The sequence below is a fragment of the Tachypleus tridentatus genome, chromosome 2 (genome assembly GCF_004210375.1).
Source record: "Tachypleus tridentatus isolate NWPU-2018 chromosome 2, ASM421037v1, whole genome shotgun sequence".
NCBI lineage: Eukaryota > Metazoa > Arthropoda > Merostomata > Xiphosura > Limulidae > Tachypleus > Tachypleus tridentatus.
The window spans coordinates 131,353,863-131,366,081 of NC_134826.1; positions in this window are offsets into that span (position 1 = coordinate 131,353,863).

The window sequence follows — 12,219 nt, forward strand, 5'->3', positions numbered from 1 at the left end:
GTACTTCAAAAATAACTAAAACACAAAAAAATTAAAAATGTTTTATAGTTTATCACTAATTCTTTACTTAGTTACTAAGATATTCAACTTTAGAAAAATAACAGCCATTTTTATCGCATAATTCTCCTACAATTCGTTCGTACATTATTAGAAATAAACTAATTACTTCTCGGTGGATTCAGTAGATAGCCTGATGTGGTTTTACTCTCACAAAACAAACTAATTGCTTACCATAATAAATTGAATTAATTTTTCTGTTTTTGATTATATAAAAAAATATACGTCTATTGATCGATACGGTAAGAACACCTCGTTAAAATCATCTCAGATTCATGTAACTCTTAGTAATTTCTTTTTAATTATTGCTGACTTATTTGTTGTATTACGTATGTAATTTGAATCGCTATTCCTAACTCCAGTTTCACGCACCAGGAGTGTTGATAGAATGATAACTGTTATATTTCTATAAAATGGTGTGATGAACTACTTATACACTAACATAAATTAAAGTTCATATTCATCTGTGGATGCTGGAGTATCAGGCGGTATTCAGCGCTTGATACATTAAGAACATGCAATTTCAACTGTTGACACTTACAGTACAAGCGATTTATTAAGTGTTGTGTTTTTGTATTTTGTTTTATGAATTTCGCACAAAGCTACACAAGAGCTATCTGCGCTATCCCTCCTTAATTTATGAGTGTAAGACAAAAGGGAAGGCAGCTAGTCATCATCACCCACAGTCAACTCTTTTACCAATGAATAGTGGGATTGATCATAACTTTATAACGCCCTCACGGTTGAAAGGGCGAGAATATTGGGTGTGACAGCGATTCGAACCCGCGACCCTCGGATTACTAGTCGAAAGCCTTAACCACCTGGCCATGCCGGACCTTTTATTTTTTACTTCGATCAACGTTATTTCGATAATTTAAATTAAATTTTGTATTTCATATGGTGATTTTATCAAATATTACTTTGTTTTCGAACTTACGTAGTGAACAGTGTTATTGCACAGAGTAAAGATATTTTCTTTTGTAAATTGTTTATACTGTATACATCAAGACCAGTCTAACAGGTCTGGTTTGTTTCGAATTACGCGCACAGCTGTATGAGAGTTATTTACGTTAATTAACAGTGAAATACTAAAGGTACGTAACTAGTTATCACCACCCACAGCCAACTCGTGGACTACTCCTTTACCAACGAACAGTGAGATTAGCCGTGGATTATAACGCCCCCACACCTGGAAGGGAGAGCAGGTTTGGTGGGATGGGGATTCAAAATCACCACCCACAACCTTAACCACCTGGCCGTGCCAGACAAGTCCGACACCATGGAACAAGACTGAATTGTTAGGCCTAACGTAAAACTGTTGAGCAACTTCGTGATTAGGGTTAAGAGTTTTAAAGAATGCGTGCAAGAATTAGTTCGTTTATATAGCAATCAAATTAAATGAAACGCGCAATATAGGGTTTGTTTACTTTTTCAGATTTCTCTGGTAACCTAGCGGATCTCAGTTAGCTGATCTCACATTTTCTAATTCATAAAAGATATTAGTTTCTTTTATAAAACTTCAATAACATTTTAGTTCTGAGATGATACTCCAAAAGCGTGTTTGGTTTTGAATTTCGCGCAAAGCTACTCGAGGGCTATCTGCGCTAGCCGTCCCTAATTTAGCAGTATAAGACTAGAGGGAAGGCAGCTAGTCATCACCACACACCGTTAACTCTTGGATTACTCTTTTACCAACGAATAGTGGGACTGAACGTCACATTATAACGCCTCCACAGCTGAAAAGGCGAGCATGTTTGGTGCGACCGGGATTCGAACCCGCGACCCTTGGATTACGAATCGAACGCCTTAACACACTTGGCCATGCCGGGCCACTGCAAAAGCTAAAGAATACAACAAATTGTGTAACTAATTTTGTTTGATATGCCACGAACACGATATTTCCTATTAAGCTTTATAATGGGCCCGGCATGGCCAAGTGTGTTAAGGCGTTCGACTCGTAATCCGAGGATCGCGGTCGCACCAAACATGCTCGCTCTTTCAGCCGTGGGGACGTTATAAGTAGCTTTGTGCGAAATTGAAGACAAACAAACAGACAAACAAAACGAAATTTCCTGTTTCAGTATGTATAAAATAAACAACGATTAAAAGATGATAACGAAACAGACTACAAATTAAACACACAGTTTGACAAACATCTAAGACAGAATCGATTTGTACCCCACTGGTACAGCGGACCATAAGTCTGCGGACTTATACCACTAAAAAGTGGTTTTCCACCCGTGGTAGCCGAAGCATAGATTGCGCTTTGTGCTTAATACAAACAAACACAACTGAGTATCTGATAAGTACAGCTTATTTCTATGAAGTACGTGGATTATTAAAAATACAGTATTTGTATTTAAGAATACGCTTATTTTAAGAAAGATCAGTGTGTCTGTTTCAGAATTTCGACAAAACTACATAAGCGACGTCTTCATATAGCCATCTCCAATTTTGAGCTGATAGACTAGAGTGAAGATAGATAATAAACAGCACACACAACTAACCCTTGGGTTAATCTTGCCTGACCTAATAATCGTATTTGACTATCGCTCTTATATTACACCAACAATATCAAAATATAAACCGTGTTATTGCGTAACCGGGTCGTGGACCACATGTTCCAGGATTCACATTCCAGGCACGTTAATCTCTGAGTTACGACCGGCTCAGGAACAGTCAGAAATTTAAGGATTTTTTTTTATGTGTAAAGGAGAAGAGCTTGAAAGTGTAGGAGATAAGTTAGGTAATTGAATATAAGAGTGGCTGGATGAAAAAAAGCAGTGGGCTGTTACAAACAGAGTTCAGTTAAATTGGCTTAATATCACAAGGGGGTATCTCAGTGCTCAGTCTTAAGACGTTTGTTAAATAACATATATGAAAGAATGCTCAATAAATTACTTACAATTTGCAGCTGATACTAAGGTTCTTGGTTCTTTGCTAGCTGTGAAGATGACGCTACTGATTTACAAAAGGATTTAGATCATTTAGCGAATTCAGCAAATAAATAGCAGATGGATTTTAATTATAATAAATGCAAGATAACACATGTGAATTATCATAATTTGAATTATATATGTATGGGAATAACCTCAACAGTGCCATGTAAAAATGGATCGTGATGTGAATGTTGATCAGTCTCTTAAGCCATCCAAGCAGTGTGTTGCTGCTAGTGGTAAGGTAAATAAGAAATATTGAATACAAGTACAAAGATGTTAGAACTTCATTATATTGGTCATTGGTTAAACCACATCTGGAGTATTGTGTTCAGTCTTGGGCTTCTTATCCGAGGAAAGACATTGAATTGCTGGAAAGTGTTCAGAGGAGGACTTCTAGAATGGTGCCTGGAATGGAAGGGTTGACATATGAGCAAAAGTTAAGATTTCTGAAATTGTTTTATCTTGAATAAAGAAGAGTTAGGAGGAATCTGATTGATAGTTTTAATGCACAATCTTTTTTTAATACTTAACTGTGAGAATAGAGGGACTAAGGGACACAAATATAAATCTTTGGCGAGGTAAAACTCATCTTCAGCTAATGCAGTTTTATTCTTCTATCAGGGTGGTTGGCTTTTGAAGTGAGTTACCTTCAGATGTTGTGGAGGAAATAAATTTAGGTTAAAATAAAACTTGATGACTGTATAAATGATAAAAAATGGCTTTTTTAAAATTATTTATTTATTTTATAGTTTTATTTTAGAGAATGGAACAGCTTAGGTTGACCAAAAGGTCCTTTGTTGTCCTTACACATTATGTTAGGGAAAGAGAGGACACTATGTATATATATATGTAAAAAATATATATATATATAAACCTACTTAACTTCACTAACCTGATGTGCGTCTCACACGTGCCTTCAAGATATTCAAGATGATTTTTCTTCAACTATACAAGATGTTTAAAGAATCCACAGATTAAGAAAGTAATTCGGTAAAGCTCTCTAAACCTTTTAAACCAGTTACGAATCGCTGCCTATTTGAAAGCACGAATGTTTCTGGTTCTTAGCTAAGTTAAGTGGCATGAAATCGGGTTTTGATACCCATGGTGGGCAGAGCACAAATAGCACTTTGTGCTTAATAACAAAAACAATTAAGTCAAATGTTCACATAAGAGAGGAAAGTTTAATCTTTTAATCACTACTGTTTATAGTTACATTACTTAGTGGGTTTTCTTCTGTATTGTTAATTAATTAATGTACGTCTACAGTGTTAAGTTATGAAACTACATCTAATGTGAAGTCCTGGGTTGACGTATGTAATATTAAGTTATGACTGTACGTCTGTATTGGTAAGTTACAAATAAAAAGAACTATCCAAAAATTAAGTAAATGTAAGAATGGCTGATGTTATATGCGATCCTGACTGTTTTGTTTACATTTCTTCTGAATGGTCGATGTTAGCCATCCCTTCATTAACTTTTTACAAAGTTTTTATCTATTTGTTTAATTGTTTTTAATGCAGTGTTTTAATAGACATAGGAAGGTTATATTTATAACTAAGTTCTAAATATAATGAGGTTCTAATTAATATTTATTGTTTATCTATTATTGGTTGGTAATTCCTGTTTCTCCTCGCATTAAAGTTGTTTTAAGGAAATGAAATATCTATTAAAAACAACTTCAAGAGGTAATGATAACATCGTTTACACTGGAATAATAATTTCTTTTCTTTAATTACTGTTTGTTTGTTTTAATTTCGCACAAAGCCACTCGAGGGCTATCTGTGCTAGCCTTCCCTAATTTAGCAGTGTAAGACTAGAGGGAAAGCAGCTAATCATTACCACCCACCGCCAACTCTTGGGCTACTATTTTACCAACGAATAGTGGGATTGACCGTCACATTATACGCCCCCACGGCTGGGAGGGCGAGCATGTTTAGCGCGACCCTCGGATTACGAGTCGCACGCCTTACGCGCTTGGCCATGCCAGGCCTTCTATAATTACTACAATTTAATAATATTTATAAAAGCGCATACACCGTTTGAAACTACGTCACTTCACTGAAATTGGTTTTGGTTTTTTTAATTATCCTGTAATAAGAAAGAAGTAGAAGAAAGAAGACCAAGAAATTAACATGTTTTACTGTAAAGTATTGTATAAACACTGTATTGTAAAGTATTGTATAAACACTGTATTGTAAAGTATTGTATAAACACTATATTGTAAAGTATTGATGATCTATTGAAAATATATTTAAAACACCATTCAGACGTTGTTATAAAAGTAAACACTGTATAGTACTGTAAAGTATTGATGATCTATTGAAGATGTATTAAAACACCATTCCGACGTACATTAGCTCGAACCTTCCTTACATCGGCAATGCTGCAGCTCACCTGATGAGTTCATATGGTTGATGTTAAGAGTGTACGTCAAGCGTTAAGTTATGGATGGAGTCAGATTGTGTAGGGCCCGGCATGGCCAGGTGGTTAAGGCACTCGACTCGTAATTTGAGGGTCGCGGATTCGAATTCCCGTCACACAAAACACGTTGTGGGGGCGTTATAATGTGACAGTCAATCCCACTAGTCGTTGGTAAGAGTAGCCCAAGAGTTGGTGGTGAGTGGTGATGACTGACTGCCTTCCCTCTAGTCTCACACTGCTAAATTAGGGACGGCTAGCGCTGATAGCCCTTGAGTAGCTTTGCGCGAAATTCAAAAAATAAAAATAAACAGCTTTAGTTAGGAGTTATGAGCAGGGCCCGATTTAGCAGATGAGGCAAACAAATCCATGGCGTAGAGCCTCGCGCCTTCATGATTATATCATTATATTAATTGATTGAACTGAATACAAAATTTCGAATAACTGAAAAAAATCCCTTTGTGAAAAAGAAACGAAGTATTTTTATTATCATGATATGTATGGTGTACATTCAGTAGCAAATCAAAGGAGGTTCACGAGTTGATCATGACATTAGCACGCGCACATCGTGTATTTTAGTACAGCGACGAAAATGTCTAAAAGTGTCATGCGAATAAACAAAATATACTGAATACACACGACCTATTTTAATTTAGATAATATTTTTCAATATAACAATATAAAATAAATAAAGGGTAATAAAATATAATATAATGGATTTATACAGAAATTTGCAAACAAAAATTGCATGTGTGCAAAGATTCTGTTTATATCGTAAAAATGAAAAGATGCTTAAAAACAAATGTAGAATATTATTAAAAGTAAAATGGTCGTTAATTATCTAAACGACGTGAAAACTCGGTATCTTATCGATTATCGTAGATAGCTTCCATTAGCCATCATCCATGAAGCCAATCGATATAATATTAGGCTAAACATACATCCCTTATGTTAGACAGTACACTCATGGGACCTCGTACCAACGTTCTCTTCTTGTGCCTAGGGGCCTGCCAGAAGATTAATGCGGCACTGGTTGTGAGTGAGTGAACGTCTATAGTACAGTTACGAATCTACCTTGTTAAAGTTATGGGTTTCCTCTTAGCGCAAGCGCGTAAGGCGTGCGACTCGTAATCCGAGGGTCGCGGGTTCGCGCCCGCGTCGCACTAAACATGCTCGCCCTCCCAGCCGTGGGGGCGTTATAATGTGACGGTCAATCCCACTATTCGTTGGTAAAAGAGTAGCCCAAGAGTTGGCGGTGGGTGGTGATGACTAGCTGCCTTCCCTCTAGTCTTACACTGCTAAATTAGGGACGGCTAGCACAGATAGCCCTCGAGTAGTTTTGTGCGAAATTCCAAAACAAACAAACAAACAATCCTCTTAGCGTTATCCGTTTTTTTTTTTAAAGCATGGCTTGTCTAACCAGAAACTGTAGCTTTCCAGAAGAATGATATGACCGTGCATAGATAGAGCTCATTGCTGTATTTTGTCGCCACGGGCGGGTAATGAGTCATGCCTACTGCTTACAAAGGGATACACTAGTAATCGTTATTTTGGTGTGTATATGTACACGTTTAAGTCCTTCGGAACGACAGAAGGAATTATTAAAATGGCTGGGCATATAATTCCGATATATATCGTATAGACTTCATTGCAGTTCAACCAATAAGAATTAGCTTCATACTGTACATCACTACCTTGTTTAACGTCTAGAAGCTAAAAGTTCTTTCTTTCTTTAGCGGCCTTTTTAACGAGGCTTTTGCAACAGACTCTTAATAATGCGTCTTTTCTTTATGTTCCTGTAAAAGATATACTCTGTGTCCTTATACGTACATTCTCGTAAGCTAAATGTTACCGTGCTACGTTTAGGGGCAAGAAATGATGACGTCACAAAGAAATATTTAAATACGTCATCAGCAAATATAGTTCATGAAAGGAAAAGAGGGAACTTGATAAACAGTTTTACATACGTCTTTTATCTGTATGCGGTTCAGTGCAAAGCTACACAATGGGATATCCAAAGCCGGATTAAGGGTTTTATTGGCCCCAGGCTTTTTAACTTACAGAGGTTTCCTCGAGACAGAACTTCTGCTTGCAATAAATTTATAGTCAGAGTTTGAGTCCCCGTAATTAGTGTGAGGTCCTGGGCTTCAACCCGATAAGCCCATGCCTTAAGCAGGGTTGAGTTATCTGTGCTGTGCCCATCACGAGTGCTGGAACCCGGTTATTAGTGTTGTAAGTCCACAAACATACCGCTGAGCCACTGGGGACTACATACGTCAGTTGTATCTATATAATAATGAATATATTTTTCCCATCGCAATGTATTTTATCACATGTATATATACTGGCAGGGGGCGCGACATGCTTTCTCGCGCACTCCCTCTTCAAGCTCTTCCGCCAGTAAATAAATACTACAAAGTTACACCCCCAAGAACCTATGCAAATACACGTGTCGCCCTTCCGATAACGCAGGCCCTGTATTTTGGTGACAACACATAACCAACAGATGGCGCTCAAGACAAGCATTCACTGATACCTTAACCTAACTGTGTCATGTTTATGACTTTTTATTTGTTTTTTACCCTACAAAATTTTCTTGTTTATTTGTGAAACGTGAAAAGAAATATGGAACTCTAAAGTTAAATGAACGTAAACAAACAATATTGTCTTCATCCTAGGGTAAGATTTAATTTTCAGGACTTGAGGAGTTCCTCTTGTAACGAACCGAATACCAACCTTGACTTCAGAGTGTTTCCAAACTCCCTTTTCGGTGAGACAAGAGTTGATAATGGGTGTTATTGACTGCTAGTTATCTTCCTGCTAATTTAGTCTATCATTTAAAAGATAGGGACGGCTAAGCGCAGATAGTCCTTATATACCTTTAAGGGAAATTGTCTCTCCCCCCCTCCCAGTGACACAGCGGAATGTCTTCAGATTCACAACGCCAGAAACAGGGTTTCGATACCCTTGGTGGTGATACCACAGATAACCTACTGTGTTGCTTGGTGATTAAATTTAAACAAAAATCAAAACGAAAAAAATCTGAAACAACGCAACAAGTGAGTCTCAGTTATAGACGAAAAATCGCTAGAGATTAGAGTAAATGTTATAAAATATTATATATTAACCCTAGAATTATCAATTGAAGCTATCGAGTTTTAAAACATATTTCTTACAACCTTAAGGTTTTGCAAGTCTGCGGTGAATGTTTTTCACTAGCTGTTTTCTCTCTAGTCTATCACAAAAATTAGGTACTGCCATGTGAAAATACGTCGCTTTTCTCTTGTTCGAAAAAAATTCTGAAAAATATTTGCATTTGATATTTATAGGAGAGCAGCCTGTCGCTATTCCTGATTCTGGACTATTGACCAGAAAAAGAATTCAGTCGTCTACGTGAGGGATTGGCTGTCACTTTTTAAAATGCGGCCACAGCTTAAAGTATGGGGAAATTTTTAATGGTATCGCTCGTATTCTCGCCAGGCTGGTCAACCCGAAAATTAAGAGCTCTACCACAAGGCCAGTGCGCGCGTCCTGAGGCTTTTAAAGAGGAGAACAGATACTCTTCAAGTGTTTAAAACATTATTTCAAAACCTTTTGTTTTGCTCATATAATTATAAGTTAAAATTACACCAGTCTTTAATAATAAGCTTGCAAGTTAATTTCATTAATAACGTTGTTACAATGTTTAATTCATGCATGTTACGTGTGTTATTTTATTTATAACACTAGTAAAAAGTATTTCGCATTGTTAGCTGATACGGATTAACAACTGACATGTATCCCCTTAAACGGCCGAACCATGTGAGGTATTATTGGAATTACGGCCGAAAACACTAACAAATAGCGATGGGAGAACAACTGAATATTCCAATGGTCACAATTTTCTGTTTTATTGGGATTTCTTTCATGGCACTGCATACCTATACTTTGTTTCACAGGTATATAAGACCACTTAAACTATTTTCTAAGTTTTTATTCTAACTTACTTGCTATAATCAAGTAGTTATTGATAAAAAAACAATTAACTGTTGTCAGGTCCAAACGATACATAGTGCATCAGTGTGTGGTGAAAATCGTAGCTATAGTGTCATGGACTCCAGCCTGACATGGCCAGGTGGTGAGGACGCTCGACTCGCAGTATGAAGGACTCGGGATCGAATCCCCGTCCCACCAAACATGGTCGCCTTTTCAGCAGTGGGAGCGCTATATTGTACGACTAATCCCACTATCCGTTGGTAAAAGAGTAGCTCAAGAGTTGGTGGTGGGTAGTGATGACTAGCTGCCTTCCCTCTAGCCTTAGACTGCTAAATTTGGGGTGACTAGCGAAAAAAAAAAGGCGTCATGTTACTTTGTACGAAATTCCAAAAACAAAACATTATGCGTACGTGATTTATAGACATTCCAAGCATTGGCGTTCAAAGCAAATTTGTAAGATGTCAACTCATATTGCTGGATATGCAGATATTTTTACAACCTAAGTTCTATTAAAATATTTGCGTTTGTTGAAACAGACGAAAAATAGTTTCTGGTATTCAAAACTTAGGGCGAAAACTTAATTCAGAAACGTGGTTACAGTGAAACGCTTTATATTGCGCAACTTTGTTCAGCGAAAGTGCGACATATTATGTGTAGCAAACCCCGAATCCTAGCGTTATGCGCCCTCAAGCTCAACAAAGGCTATATTCTTCTGGATTATAAAAAAATACTCTGACAGATACACAAAAACACAGTGCGTGCCTTTACCCTTTTTTATATGTTCTTGTAATTTTCTGTATTGAAATAGTGTTAATTACAAAATTAAAATATAAGTGGATTCTGTATGATGAAACCTTATAAAGCACTATATAAATCGTTATTGTGGTAATAAATACCAGGTATAGCAGTATGAACCCAATCATTCAACAACAATTACATTTTGTATCAGTCATGATATATAATGGTTTTAAAACGAGACCCAAGACTCGAACACTTTCGAATGGTCCACTTTATGCTTCTGAAGAAAAGAATAGTAAACTATTCAAAAGTGCTCGAGTTTTGGGTCTCGTTTGAAAACCATTACATCTTCTGTATGTGATCCTATATGCGAATGTTTTAATCGGAATACATATTTAAATTTATGAATATTGTTTTATCAGTGCTATGAATATCTTTAGATATTGTTGTTTGTTTTAAACTTTGCGTGTGTGTTTTCTTATAGCAAAGCCACATCGGGCTATCTGCTGAATCCACCGAGGGGAATCGACCCCTTGATTTTAGCGTTGTAAATCCGTAGACTTATCGCTGCACTAGCGGGGGACTGTGCTTTGCCCACCACGAGTATGGAAATCTGGTTTCTAGCGGTATAAGTCTACAGAAACACCGCTGTATCCCTGGAGGTCGCTATTAAATGCCATTCACATTTTTCTTAAGAGAAAGACTAGTTTTGGTAACAGTTACCATCGTTAGGGCTAATCTGCCTGAAAAGAAATTATCACATTTTCTCTTATGCGATTTTTAATTTTGTTTTAATGTATGCAAATGAAAAATAAAAAAAATAATTTTTTAAGGAATACTTAATTCATAAGGTAATATTTCCCTTGGGGATTAAAGATATGAAGTATTTTAAAGATAATTATTTTCTACAGTTACAGTTCTCCGAACGTCCACCAGGGATCTAGAGTTGTTTGTTATTGTACGATGTTTAGGATCCCTGGTGCCTAAAACGTCATTACCCTGACATCTTCCAAAATAGAAACGAAAAACAATTCCCCTTGAAGGAAATCATTCCCTTCCAAATGGAGTTATCGTATTAGAAAGAGCCATAGTGGACAAAATATAGATAGCTGTAACTATTCAAAAAAACAAAACAAAAAAAACAACAACAAACAAATCAAAATAATAATATAAGAAAGGCTAAAAAACAACCCCCCGCTGATACAACGGTAAGTTTACGGGTTTACAATGCTAAAATCAGGAGTTCGATTCCCCTCGGTGGGCTCAGGAGATAGCCTGATGTGGCTTTGCTGTAAGAAAGCACAAACGCTAAGAAAATAGGCCGTAAAATATTTTCAAACATTTTTCTTGACGAACACACACTTCAACGGCATGAAATATCAATCGTTTAAATTAAAAAAAAACCAAAAACGAAGCAAAATGAATTCCGTATTTTTCCTTGTTTAAACAGTTTGTTGCTGAATTTCACGCGAAGTTAATCGAAGGCTATCCGCATTAGTCGACCTAATTTGAAGTGATAGACAGGAGTAAATACAGTTAGTCAACACCATCTACCGTCAACTCTTGACATAAGGATAGTAGGACTATAACAGTTATATTATAACGACCCCACAGCTGAAGGGGCGAGCCTTTTTCGCTCGGCCACGGGTTTAGATTTTACTTCCACCAGATTGTAAGTCGAGCGTCCTAACCACAAGGTCAAACAGAAATGAACCGGAGGCTCTAACCATAATCATACGAATGAATGTTATTGGTTTACTGTGTTCGCGAAGGTAACAAAATAAAGCTGTTACTCGTTCAATAACCATTATAAGTAATGACGTGGTAAAAAAAAAATATATATATATATATTAGCGCCATCTCTGAACCAAATCTAGCATTAACACGTGGTGTAAATTATGAAAATAACAATGTTGTTATTCATTGGCTCAAACAAGATTTTATGGTTAGTTATCGTTACACTGCTGTGATTGCTTTTTCAGCTGTGAAATTACAGTATACTGGCAATACATTAAATTAAAAATACATTTGAATTTTAACAAATATTTTAGACTATTTCATTTTTAAATGACTCTGATTCATTATCTTTCTA